The following is a 12,747-nucleotide window of genomic DNA, read 5'->3' as shown; positions in this document are numbered from 1 at the left end:
CAAAGGTTAAGACTTATCCTACACTAGGGTCAGGAGCACCCCACCATGATCCGGGTGGGAGTTAAGACTATCCCCGCATGCCTGATGTCATGCTACGAACCCTTCCGTAACCGGGAGCCAGATTCACGAAGCAGTTACGTACGTACTTACAAACGTTCTTTTTTAGCATCTTCATAGTGGCTACGTCAGTATTCAGGTAGGCATTTAAGTAAGAAAATCTTCGTAAGTAAACTTCGTCGCGCTAAGGACGCTCTCGACCAATCGTAGCTTTACATTGACTGTATATAACTCAATTTTTCTTTACGACACAACACAGACAATCGATTTTATTATAAACAAAAAATTTAGCTGGCGAGTCTCATCAAGAAGGAGTCCTTTATGTTAGCTATTTATGCTTTCTATGCTTGAAATTTGTACAAAATTCGGTGTATAGTTACGATTGGACAAGTGGTTACGATACACTGTACGCCAGATGCATAGTGCTCCTGGCTGTCTGGGTTCGAGTCACTCCTTGGGTATGGAGTTTTCAGTTTATATATATATATATATATATATATATATATATATATATATATATATATATATATATATATATATATATATATATTTACCTCTGGTGCAAGTGTAGGGACCCATAGCCTCGGAGAAGAAAATAAAGAGTACTCAGAGAAGACCTTGTTGATCCTCACTGAACACTTTAATGTTTTCTTCTCCTGCTACCCCTATTCCTTTGGTATATGTGTATATTTATCTAACTTTATTTGTTAGATTAACTTATTATTTATTAGATAACTTTATATATATATATATATATATATATATATATATATATATATATATATATATATATATATATATATATATATATATATATATATATATATATTATTATATGTGACCGAAAAAGTAAGACTAATAATTCTAACACGAATTTTCTCAATATTTTTTTATGTTTCTTTTCACTGTCGTTGGTAATTGAAAAATCAATTCTCCAAAATTCATTTTTATTTCTATTCTGACGCGACACTTGAACGCGTTTCGTAATAACTTATTACATTTTCAAAGACTTTAGTTTACACACACACAAAATTAACCTGCAAACACTAAACAGAGTTCTACTGTGCTAGAATTTAAACAGCTTTCATTTTATATGCCTGCATTTGGGTGAGGTAATATGTTATAACAGTTTTGGATGAGGTGAAAACATACTTTCAACACAAGACTGAACACGAAACAATGGGTATAATATAGGGTAAGTTAAAGGGAAGAATGGAAGTAACTGCAAAGGGCCTATTGACCCATATATCTTGATGCTTCCATATTGGTGCGGAGTCTTGAAGTGAGTAGAATATAGTTGTGCATTAATTGGCTGTTGATTGCTGGTGTTGACTTCTTGATGTGTAGTGCCTCGCAGATATCAAGCCGCCTGCTATCGCTGTATCTATCGATGATTTCTGTGTTTTTTGTTAAGACTTCTTTGGTAATGGTCTGGTTGTGGGAAGAGATTATATGTTCCTTAATGGAGCCCTGTTGCTTATACATCGTTAATCGCCTGGAAAGAGATGTTGTTGTCTTACCTATATACTGAGTTCTTAGAGGGTTACAGTCCCCAAGTGGGCACTTGAAGGCATAGACGACATTGGTCTCTTTTCAAGCGTTATGTTTTGTGTCTGCAGAGTTTCTCATGAGTAGGTTGGCCGTTTTTTTGGTTTTATAGTAAATCGTCAATTGTATCTCCTGTTTGCGAACTTCTACATGGGTACCATCGAACAAAAGGTCTTAGTCGACATGAACTTGAAACCGGCCATATACTGCAGGTATGTTGACGACATTTTTACACAGGTACCTGATGTCAGACATCTGCAGGAGCTGAAGGAGGCATTTGAGCAGAGTTCCGTGCTGCGTTTCACTAACGAGATGGAAAAGGATGGGAAGCTGCCCTTTCTAGATGTAACAGTCATGGAAAAGAGCGGAGGTTTCCACACTGCAGTCTACACTAAGGAAACGAACATAGGAATGTGCCTAAATGCCAACAGCGACTGCCCAGACAGGTACAAGAGGAGTGTTGTTAATGCATATGTCGACCGTGCTCTCAGCCACAGCTCAGAATGGAAGCAAGTCGACGAAGAACTCTGTAGGGTAAGGCAGGTCCTAGTCAACAACGGCTTCTCCAATGGTTTCGTCGAAGACATCATAAGAAGGAAAGTGAAATGCCATGCAACCTCTGAAGAGACAACTAACACAACACCTATACCCCCTATTAGACTAGTTTACAGGAACTTCTTTTCCACAGCTCATAAAACGGAGGAAAGGGTCCTGAAAGATATTGTTAATAGAAACGTTATCCCTACAGACAAAAATCAGAGGATACAACTGAAGATTTACTATAAAACTAGAAAAACGGCCAGCCTACTCATGAGAAACTCTCCAGACACAAAGCAGAACGCTTTAAAAGAGACCAACGTCGTCTATGCCTTCAAATGCCCTCTTGGGAACTGTAAGCTCCAAAAAACCCAGTATATAGGCAAGACAACATCTCTTTCTAGGCGTTTAACGATGCATAAGCAACAGGGCTCCATTAAGGAACATATAATCTCTTCCCACAACCAAACCATCGCCAGAGAAATCCTAGTAAACAACACAGAAATCATCGATAGATACAGCGATAGCAGGCGGCTTGACGTCTGCGAGGCTCTATACATCAAGAAGTCAACACCAGCAATCAACAGCCAATTAATGCACAACTATATTCTACCCACCTCAAGACTCCGCTCCAATATAGAAGCATCAAGAAATATGGACCAATAGGCTTTCTACAATCACTTCCATTTCAATATCCATTGTTTCGTGTTCTGTCTTGTGTTGATGAAATTAATACCCTATTAAATACCACCTCACCCCATCCACCTCACTCAAATGTAGATATAAACAAATCGGAGATATGTAAGTTCTATTTAGTTGTGTATGTGTAAGCTAAAGTCTTTGAAAATGTAATAAGTTTTATGAAACGCGCTCAAGTGTCGCGTCAGACTAGAAATAAAAATGAATTTTGGAGAATTGATTTTTGAATTACCACCAACAGTGAAAAGAAACGTACGAAAGAACGAGAAAATTCGTGTTAGAATTATTAATCTTACTTTTTCGGTCATATTTAATAATATATATATATACAGGCGATGAGTCACAATAACGTGGCTGAAGTATGTTGACCAGACCACACACTAGAAATTGAAGGGACGACGACGTTTCGGTCCGTCCTGGACCATTCTCAAGTCGATTGTGATGAGGACAGGTAGGGACAGGCATTAAATAGGCAAGAGAGAGCTGAGGAGGAAAGTCAGGTGTAGGGGATAGTAGTAATGAGAACTGCAGCAGGCCGCTGCAGTTTTTTTGTTTTCTAAAAATAACCACCTTCCTCGCCGCTTCCAGCTTGCCCTTGCCTCCCTGAAATCTAACAACTCTATTCTTATCCTTCCTTCAGACAAAAGCAATTCGGTAGTTGTCCTTGACCGTGAGGACTACCTCCGAAAAGCAGATGTCTTGCTCTCTGACTCTCACACTTATGCTCCTCTGACTTCTAACCCTTTGGATCTCCTCAAAACTTCCTTTAACCGCAAACTAAGACAGCTCTCTAGTCTTTGCCCTCCTGACTTTGATCTCATTAAACATTTCCGTGTCATCTGCCCTTCTCTTCCTTATTTCTATGGTCTTCCTAAGACTCATAAACCTGGTGTTCCTCTTCGTCCTATCATTTCTTCACGGGGCTCTGTCAGCTATCCTCTTGCCTCCTGGCTCGCTAAAACCCTGACACCTTACCTTGGCACTTTTTCCCCTGCCCACCTTCGTCACTCGCAGGACTTCATAGAAAGACTGCGCCTGCAACCCTCTTGTAAAATGCTTAGTCTTGATGTCGACTCTCTGTTCACTAATGTTCCGCTCGATGACGTTCTCTCTTTCCTCAGACAGAAGGCGTCAGAGGGTCTCCTTCCTCTCCCACTTCCCACTGACGTTTTCCTCGATCTCATTAGACTCTGTGTTGAATCTAACTCTTTTTCTTTCAACGGTAAATATTACACTCAAACTTTCGGTGTCGCTATGGGTTCCCCTCTCTCCCCTGTTCTTGCTAATTTCTACATGGAATACTTCGAAACTGTTCTTTTTCCTTCTATTGATACTCGTCCCTCTCTCTGGCTTCGCTATGTTGATGACATTTTTGCTTTATGGCCTCATGACCTTAATCTTTTCTAGCCTTTCCTCGCCTCTCTTAACAATCTGGCTCCTTCTATCCATTTCAAAGTTGAGTGGGAATCTAATTTCCTCCTTCCTTTTCTTGATGTTCATGTTCACAGCTCTGTGTCTGGGTTCTCTTTCTCTGTCCACCGTAAACCCATGCATAGTGGCATGTACATTCACTTCTTTTCCTACCATCCTCTTTCTGTTAAGAAAAGTGTCCTCGTCTCTCTCTTCCTCCGCGCTCTACGCATCAGCGGCCCTCAGTTTCTTGATTCTGAAATTGCCTTTATCTACAAATCATTCTCTCGCCTTGGTTATCCTTTGCATTTCATCAACTGTGCCCACTCTCAAGCTAAACGAAATTTCTTTCATCCTAAACCTGCTTCCAACACTAGTAGCACTGTACTATGCCTTCCCTTCATATCTGAACTCAAAACTTTTACCAATACCTTTCGTCCTCTTGACATTAAACTCGCCTTTCGACAAACTAACACACTTCGTAGCAATCTAGTTCACACTGCTCCTCCTGCTTTTAATGATGCTGGTGTCTACTCTATTTCCTGTTCATCTTGTCCTCTCCAATACTTTGGCGAAACTGGCCGTACACTGAATGACAGACTTAAAGAACACAAGAGAAGTGTTATGTCTGCAGACACTAACAATGCTCTCTTCTGCCATGTGAGGGATTCTAATCATCCCATTGATTGGTCTTCCTCCAAAATAATCTTTCCTGCCTCTACTCTACACAGACGCCGTCTTGTAGAATCGGCTCTTATTAACAATGTACCCAACATGAACTTGAGTCCTGGCTTTGTTGCTGTGGACTCTTCCCTTTCACAGTATATACTCAAATGCTCTAATCATTCTAACAAACGTGACTTAACATAAGCTTTCCCCCTTCCATTTCTTTCTTTCTCTTTCCCTTTCTTTCTCTCTTCTCCCTTTTTCTGTTCATTGTCTTCTACGCTCCCTTGCTATCTCCTTCGGTGGTTATAATAGGAGCTGCCTCGTAGGGGCCAATAGGCCTGCTGCAGTTCTCATTACTACTATCCCCTACACCTGACTTTCCTCCTCAGCTCTCTCTTGCCTATTTAATGCTTGTCCCTACCTGTCCTCATCACAATCGACTTGAGAATGGTCCAGGACGGACCGAAACGTCGTCGTCCCTTCAATTTCTAGTGTGTGGTCTGGTCAACATATATATATATATATATATATATATATATATATATATATATATATATATATATATATATATATATATATATATATATATTATTAAATATGACCGAAAAAGTAAGATTAATAATTCTAACACGAATTTTCTCAATCTTTCGTACATTACGCTTCACTGTTGGAGGTAAATCAAAAATCACTTCTCCAAAATTCATTTTTATTTCTAGTCTGACGCGACACGGGCGCGTTTCGTAAAACTTATTACATTTTCAAAGACTTCACAAATACACAACTGATTAGAACGTATCTCTGATTTTATATCTACATTTGAGTGAGGTGGGAAGGGTGATGTGGCATTAACACAAGACAGAACAGGAGGGGATATTAATAGGGTATTAAAAGTATCAACACAAGACAGAACAGAAACAATGGGTATTGAATAGAAGTGTTTGTAGAAAGCCTATTGGTCCATATTTCTTGATGCTTCTATATTGGAGCGGAGTCTTGAGGTGGGTAGAATATAGTTGTGCAATAATTGGCTGTTGATTGCTGGTGTTGACTTCTTGATGTGTAGTGCCTCGCAAACGTCAAGCCGCCTGCTATCGCTGTATCTATCGATGATTTCTGTGTTGTTTACTAGGATTTCTCTGGCGATGGTTTGGTTATGGGAAGAGATTATATGTTCCTTAATGGAGCCCTGTTGCTTATGCATCGTTAAACGCCTAGAAAGAGATGTTGTTGTCTTGCCTATATACTGGGTTTTTTGGAGCTTACAGTCCCCAAGTGGGCATTTGAAGGCATAGACGACATTAGTCTCTTTTAAAGCGTTCTGTTTTGTGTCTGGAGGAGGGATAACGTTTCTATTAACAATATCTTTCAGGACCCTTTCCTCCGTTTTATGAGCTGTGGAAAAGAAGTTCCTGTAAAATAGTCTAATAGGGGGTATAGGTGTTGTGTTAGTTGTCTCTTCAGAGGTTGCATGGCTTTTCACTTTCCTTCTTATGATGTCTTCGATGAAACCATTGGAGAAGCATTCTACCCACCTCAAGACTCCGCTCCAATATAGAAGCATCAAGAAATATGGACCAATAGGCTTTCTACAAACACTTCTATTCAATACCCATTGTTTCTGTTCTGTCTTGTGTTGATACTTTTAATACCCTATTAATATCCCCTCCTGTTCTGTCTTGTGTTAATGCCACATCACCCTTCCCACCTCACTCAAATGTAGATATAAAATCAGAGATACGTTCTAATCAGTTGTGTATTTGTGAAGTCTTTGAAAATGTAATAAGTTTTACGAAATGCGCCCGTGTCGCGTCAGACTAGAAATAAAAATGAATTTTGGAGAAGTGATTTTTGATTTACCTCCAACAGTGAAGCGTAATGTACGAAAGATTGAGAAAATTCGTGTTAGAATTATTAATCTTACTTTTTCGGTCATATTTAATAATATATGTCTACAGGAAAGACTGCTACCAAAATATACTAATATATATATATATATATATATATATATATATATATATATATATATATATATATATATATATATATATATATATATATATATATATCCTACCTAGTAGCAAGACGCACTTCTCTGCATACTATGCAAGGCCCGATTTGCCTAATAAGCCAAGTTTTCATGAATTAATTGTTTTTTTGACTACCTAACCTACCTAACTTAACCTTGCCTAACTTTTTCTGCTATCTAACCTAACCTAACCTATAGAGATTGGTTAGTTTAGGTTAGGTAGGGTTGGTTAGGTTCGGTCATATATCTACGTTAATTTTAACTCCAATTAAAAAAAATTGACCTCATACCTAATGAAATTAGAGAAAATATATTAATTAAGGAAAACTTGTCTTATTAGGCATATCGGGCCTTGCATAGTAGACCGAGAAGTGCGTTCTGGCTACTAGGTACGACTTATATATATATATATATATATATATATATATATATATATATATATATATATGTCGTACCTAGTAGCCAGAACTCACTTCTCAGCCTACTATGCAAGGCCCGATTTGCCTAATTAGCCAAGTTTTCATGAATTAATTGTTTTTCGACTACCTAACCTAACTTTTTTGGCTACCTAACCTAACCTAACCTATAAAGATAGGTTAGGTTAGGTTAGGTAGGGTTAGTTAGGTTCGGTCATATATCTACGTTAATTTTAACTCAAATAAAATAAAATTGACCTCATACATAATGAAATGGATATCTTTATCATTTCATAAGAAAAAAAATAGAGAAAATATATTAATTCAGGAAAACTTGGCTTATTAGGCAAATCGGGCCTTGCATAGTAAGCTGAGAAGTGCATTCTGGCTACTAGGTACGACATATATATATATATATATATTGGTGTATACTGGCAGCAGGTTTTCTTTCAAACATGTTTCATTGAATATGACCGCATATTCTGTATTTATTATTTTCTGGTTTAGGGCTTCTATCCCTCTAACTATTTTCTTAGCATCAGGGCTTAATTGGAATAGGAGTTCTCCAAAACTCATTTTCGTACTTTTAAGGTGAAGAAAAGAAGTGATTTACTATAGAGTGTATTACACTTATTTGTATAATTTGCACGACGTTTCGAACCTCCATGGTTCATTCTCAAGTGAACAGATCTTACAATACTAGTTGATTTTATACCCGCATTAGGTCAGGTGATAATACAATGAAGGTGAAAAACATGGGGGGATACATAAGGGATAAACATAAGGGCTGCAGAAGGCTTATTGGCCCATACGAGGCATCTCCTATCTAAACACAAAGATTAATCCAGTGTAATTGGCCTGTTATGTTGGACATTGTCTTCTGTGTTGGCATCGATATGTTCTTGTCTTGTCCTTACTCTCATGGTGGGTAGAGTAAATAGTTCCGTGATTTGGGTGTTCATGGTAGGTCGCTCTATTCTTATGTGAATTGCCTCAAGAATTTGTAATCTTCTTGAATCTTGGGTTTTGTCTATTATGCAAGTATTCTTGTTCAACATTTCTCTTGTTAGAGTAATGTCATGGGCTTGTCTCATGTGATTCCTAGGGGCACCAGATTGAAGATGGCATGTCAAACGCCTCGTCAGCTTGGTCGACGTCATACCTATGTACTTACATTGAAGGTTACATCCTTCGTGGGGGCAAGTGTACATGTATACAACGCTTGACTGCTGTAGAGGGTTCTCCGTCGGCTTCGGGCTGTTTTTGATAAGGAGTTCGGAAGTCTTCTTGGTTTTGTAGAATATTATCAGGTTTATGTTTTGGTTAGGAGTAGTGCTTTTTACTCCTTTACGGATTATTTCTTTCATTATTCTTTCCTCTTTTATATGTTCACTGTGCATGGTTGATTTGTAATATAAATTTATTGGGGGTGTTGTGGTTTCTGTTCTAGGTTCTGAATTATACCAACGGTCCAAGTGTCTTCTTATAGCAGCGTTTATTTCCGCGTTGCTATATCCGTTGTTCACCAATACCTGAGTTACTCGTTCAAACTCTCTACTCACGTTGCTCCATTCAGAGGAGTGGGTAAGCGCTCGACGAATATAAGCATTGAGAACACTGGCTTTGTATCTTTTGGGGCACTCACTTCTACCGTTCAGGCATAATCCTATGTTGGTGGGCTTGGTATATACGTTGGTGCTTAAAGAGGTTCCTGTTTTTGTTATTAGTACATATTCGTAATAGTAAAAGACTCAGATGAACTAATTGACCTAAAAAGACACCTAGAGAGAGAGTCAGTACTCCGATTTACACATGAAAATAGTGAAAATAACAGTCTGCCATTCTTGGATGTACTAATAACAAAAACAGGAACCTCTTTAAGCACCAACGTATATACCAAGCCCACCAACATAGGATTATGCCTGAACGGTAGAAGTGAGTGCCCCCAAAGATACAAAGCCAGTGTTCTCAATGCTTATATTCGTCGAGCGCTTACCCACTGCTCTGAATGGAGCAACGTGAGTAGAGAGTTTGAAAGAGTAACTCAGGTATTGGTGAACAACGGATATAGCAACGCGGAAATAAACGCTGCTATAAGAAGACACTTGGACCGTTGGTATAATTCAGAACCTAGAACAGAAACCACAACACCCACAATAAAATTATATTACAAATCAACCATGCACAGTGAACATATAAAAGAGGAAAGAATAATGAAAGAAATAATCCGTAAAGGAGTAAAAAGCACTACTCCTAACCAAAACATAAACCTGATAATATTCTACAAAACCAAGAAAACTTCCGAACTCCTTATCAAAAACAGCCCGAAGCCGACGGAGAACCCTCTACAGCAGTCAAGCGTTGTATACATGTACACTTGCCCCCACGAAGGATGTAACCTTCAATGTAAGTACATAGGTATGACGTCGACCAAGCTGACGAGGCGTTTGACATGCCATCTTCAATCTGGTGCCCCTAGGAATCACATGAGACAAGCCCATGACATTACTCTAACAAGAGAAATGTTGAACAAGAATACTTGCATAATAGACAAAACCCAAGATTCAAGAAGATTACAAATTCTTGAGGCAATTCACATAAGAATAGAGCGACCTACCATGAACACCCAAATCACGGAACTATTTACTCTACCCACCATGAGAGTAAGGACAAGACAAGAACATATCGATGCCAACACAGAAGACAATGTCCAACATAACAGGCCAATTACACTGGATTAATCTTTGTGTTTAGATAGGAGATGCCTCGTATGGGCCAATAAGCCTTCTGCAGCCCTTATGTTTATCCCTTATGTATCCCCCCATGTTTTTCACCTTCATTGTATTATCACCTGACCCAATGCGGGTATAAAATCAACTAGTATTGTAAGATCTGTTCACTTGAGAATGAACCATGGAGGTTCGAAACGTCGTGCAAATTATACAAATAAGTGTAATACACTCTATAGTAAATCACTTCTTTTCTTCACCTTAAAAGTACGAAAATGAGTTTTGGAGAACTCCTATTCCAATTAAGCCATGATGCTAAGAAAATAGTTAGAGGGATAGAAGCCCTAAACCAGAAAATAATAAATACAGAATATGCGGTCATATTCAATGAAACATATATATATATATATATATATATATATATATATAACTGAAAACTCACACCCCAGAAGTGACTCGAACCCATACTCCCAGAAGCAACGCATCTGGTATGTACAAGACGCCTTAATCCACTTGACCATCACGACCGGACATAATGAGGTGATAGCCGAGGCTATATGAACCACCCCACCGCCGGCACTCGGATAGTTATCTTGGGCATAGCATTTTACCAAATCACCTCATTCGCATTTGTGTTCCTCACGTGTGCCCCAAAGAATGAGGTGATTTGGTAAAATGCTATGCCCAAGATAACTATCCGAGTGCCGGCGGTGGGGTGGTTCATATAGCCTCGGCTATCACCTCATTATGTCCGGTCGTGATGGTCAAGTGGATTAAGGCGTCTTGTACATACCAGATGCGTTGCTTCTGGGAGTATGGGTTCGAGTCACTTCTGGGGTGTGAGTTTTCAGTTGCATATGTCCTGGGGACCATTCAGGCTTGTTCGCATTTGTGTTCCTCACGTGTGCCCCAAAGAATGAGGTGATTTGGTAAAATGCTATGCCCAAGATAACTATCCGAGTGCCGGCGGTGGGGTGGTTCATATAGCCTCGGCTATCACCTCATTATGTCCGGTCGTGATGGTCAAGTGGATTAAGGCGTCTTGTACATACCAGATGCGTTGCTTCTGGGAGTATGGGTTCGAGTCACTTCTGGGGTGTGAGTTTTCAGTTGCATATGTCCTGGGGACCATTCAGGCTTGTTCGCATATATATATATATATATATATATATATATATATATATATATATATATATATATATATATATATATATATATATATATATATATATATATATATATATATAGATATATATAGATATGTCGTACCTAGTAGCCAGAACTCACTTCTCAGACTACTATGCAAGGCCCAATTTGCCTAATAAGCCAAGTAATTGTTTTTCGACTACCTAACCTAACCTAACTTTTTCTGCTACCTAACCTAACCTATAAAGATAGGTTTGGTTAGGTTAGGTAGGGTTGGTTAGGTTTGGTCATATATCTACGTTAATTTAAACTCCAATAAAAAAAAATTGACCTCATACATAATGAAATGGTTAGATTTATCATTTCATAAGAAAAAAATTAGAGAAAATATATTAATTCAGGAAAACTTGGCTTATTAGACAAATCGGGCCTTGCATAGTAGGCCGATAAGTGCGTTCTGGCTACTAGGTACAACATATATATATATATATATATATATATATATATATATATATATATATATATATATGTCGTACCTAGTAGCCAGAACTCACTTCTCAGTCTACTATTCAAGGCCCGATTTGCCTAATAAGCCAAGTTTTCCTGAATTAATATATTTACTATAATTTTTTTCTTATGAAATGATAAAGCAACCCTTTTCTCTATGTATGAGGTCAATTTTTTTTTATTGGAGTTAAAATTAACGTAGATATATGACCGAACCTAACCAACCCTACCTAACCTAACCTAACCTATATTTATAGGTAAGGTTAGGTTAGGTAGCCAAAAAAAGCTAGGTTAGGTTAGGTTAGGTAGGTTAGGTAGACGAAAAAACATTAATTCATGAAAACTTGGCTTATTAGGCAAATCGGGCCTTGAATAGTAGGCTGAGAAGTGCGTTCTGGCTATTAGGTACGACATATATATATATATATATATATATATATATATATATATATATATATATATATATATATATATATATATATATATATATATGTCGTACCTAGTAGCCAGAACTCACTTTTTGGCCTACTATTCAAGGCCCGATTTGCCTAATAAGCCAAGTTTTCCTGAATTAATATATTTTTTCTAACTTTTTTCTTATGAAATGATAAAGCTACCCTTTTCATTATGTATGAGGTCAATTTTTTTTTATTGGAGTTAAAATTAACGTAGATATATGACCGAACCTAACCAACCCTACCTAACCTAACCTAACCTATCTTTATAGGTTAGGTTTGGTTAGGTAGCCGAAAAAGTTAGGTTAGGTTAGGTTAGGTAGGTTAGGTAGTCGAAAAACAATTAATTCATGAAAACTTGGCTTACTAGGCAAATTTGGCCTTGCATAGTAGGCTGAGAAGTGAGTTCTGGCTACTAGGTACGACATATATATATATATATATATATATATATATATATATATATATATATATATATATATATAAATTAAAAATTAGAGAAAAAAATTAGAGAAAATATATTAATTCAGGAAGTGCGTTCTGGCTGC

The sequence above is a fragment of the Procambarus clarkii genome, chromosome 13, assembly GCF_040958095.1.
Source record: "Procambarus clarkii isolate CNS0578487 chromosome 13, FALCON_Pclarkii_2.0, whole genome shotgun sequence".
Taxonomy (NCBI): Eukaryota; Metazoa; Arthropoda; class Malacostraca; order Decapoda; family Cambaridae; genus Procambarus; species Procambarus clarkii.
The sequence above is the reverse complement of the archived record's forward strand: the minus strand, read 5'-3'. Positions refer to the sequence as shown.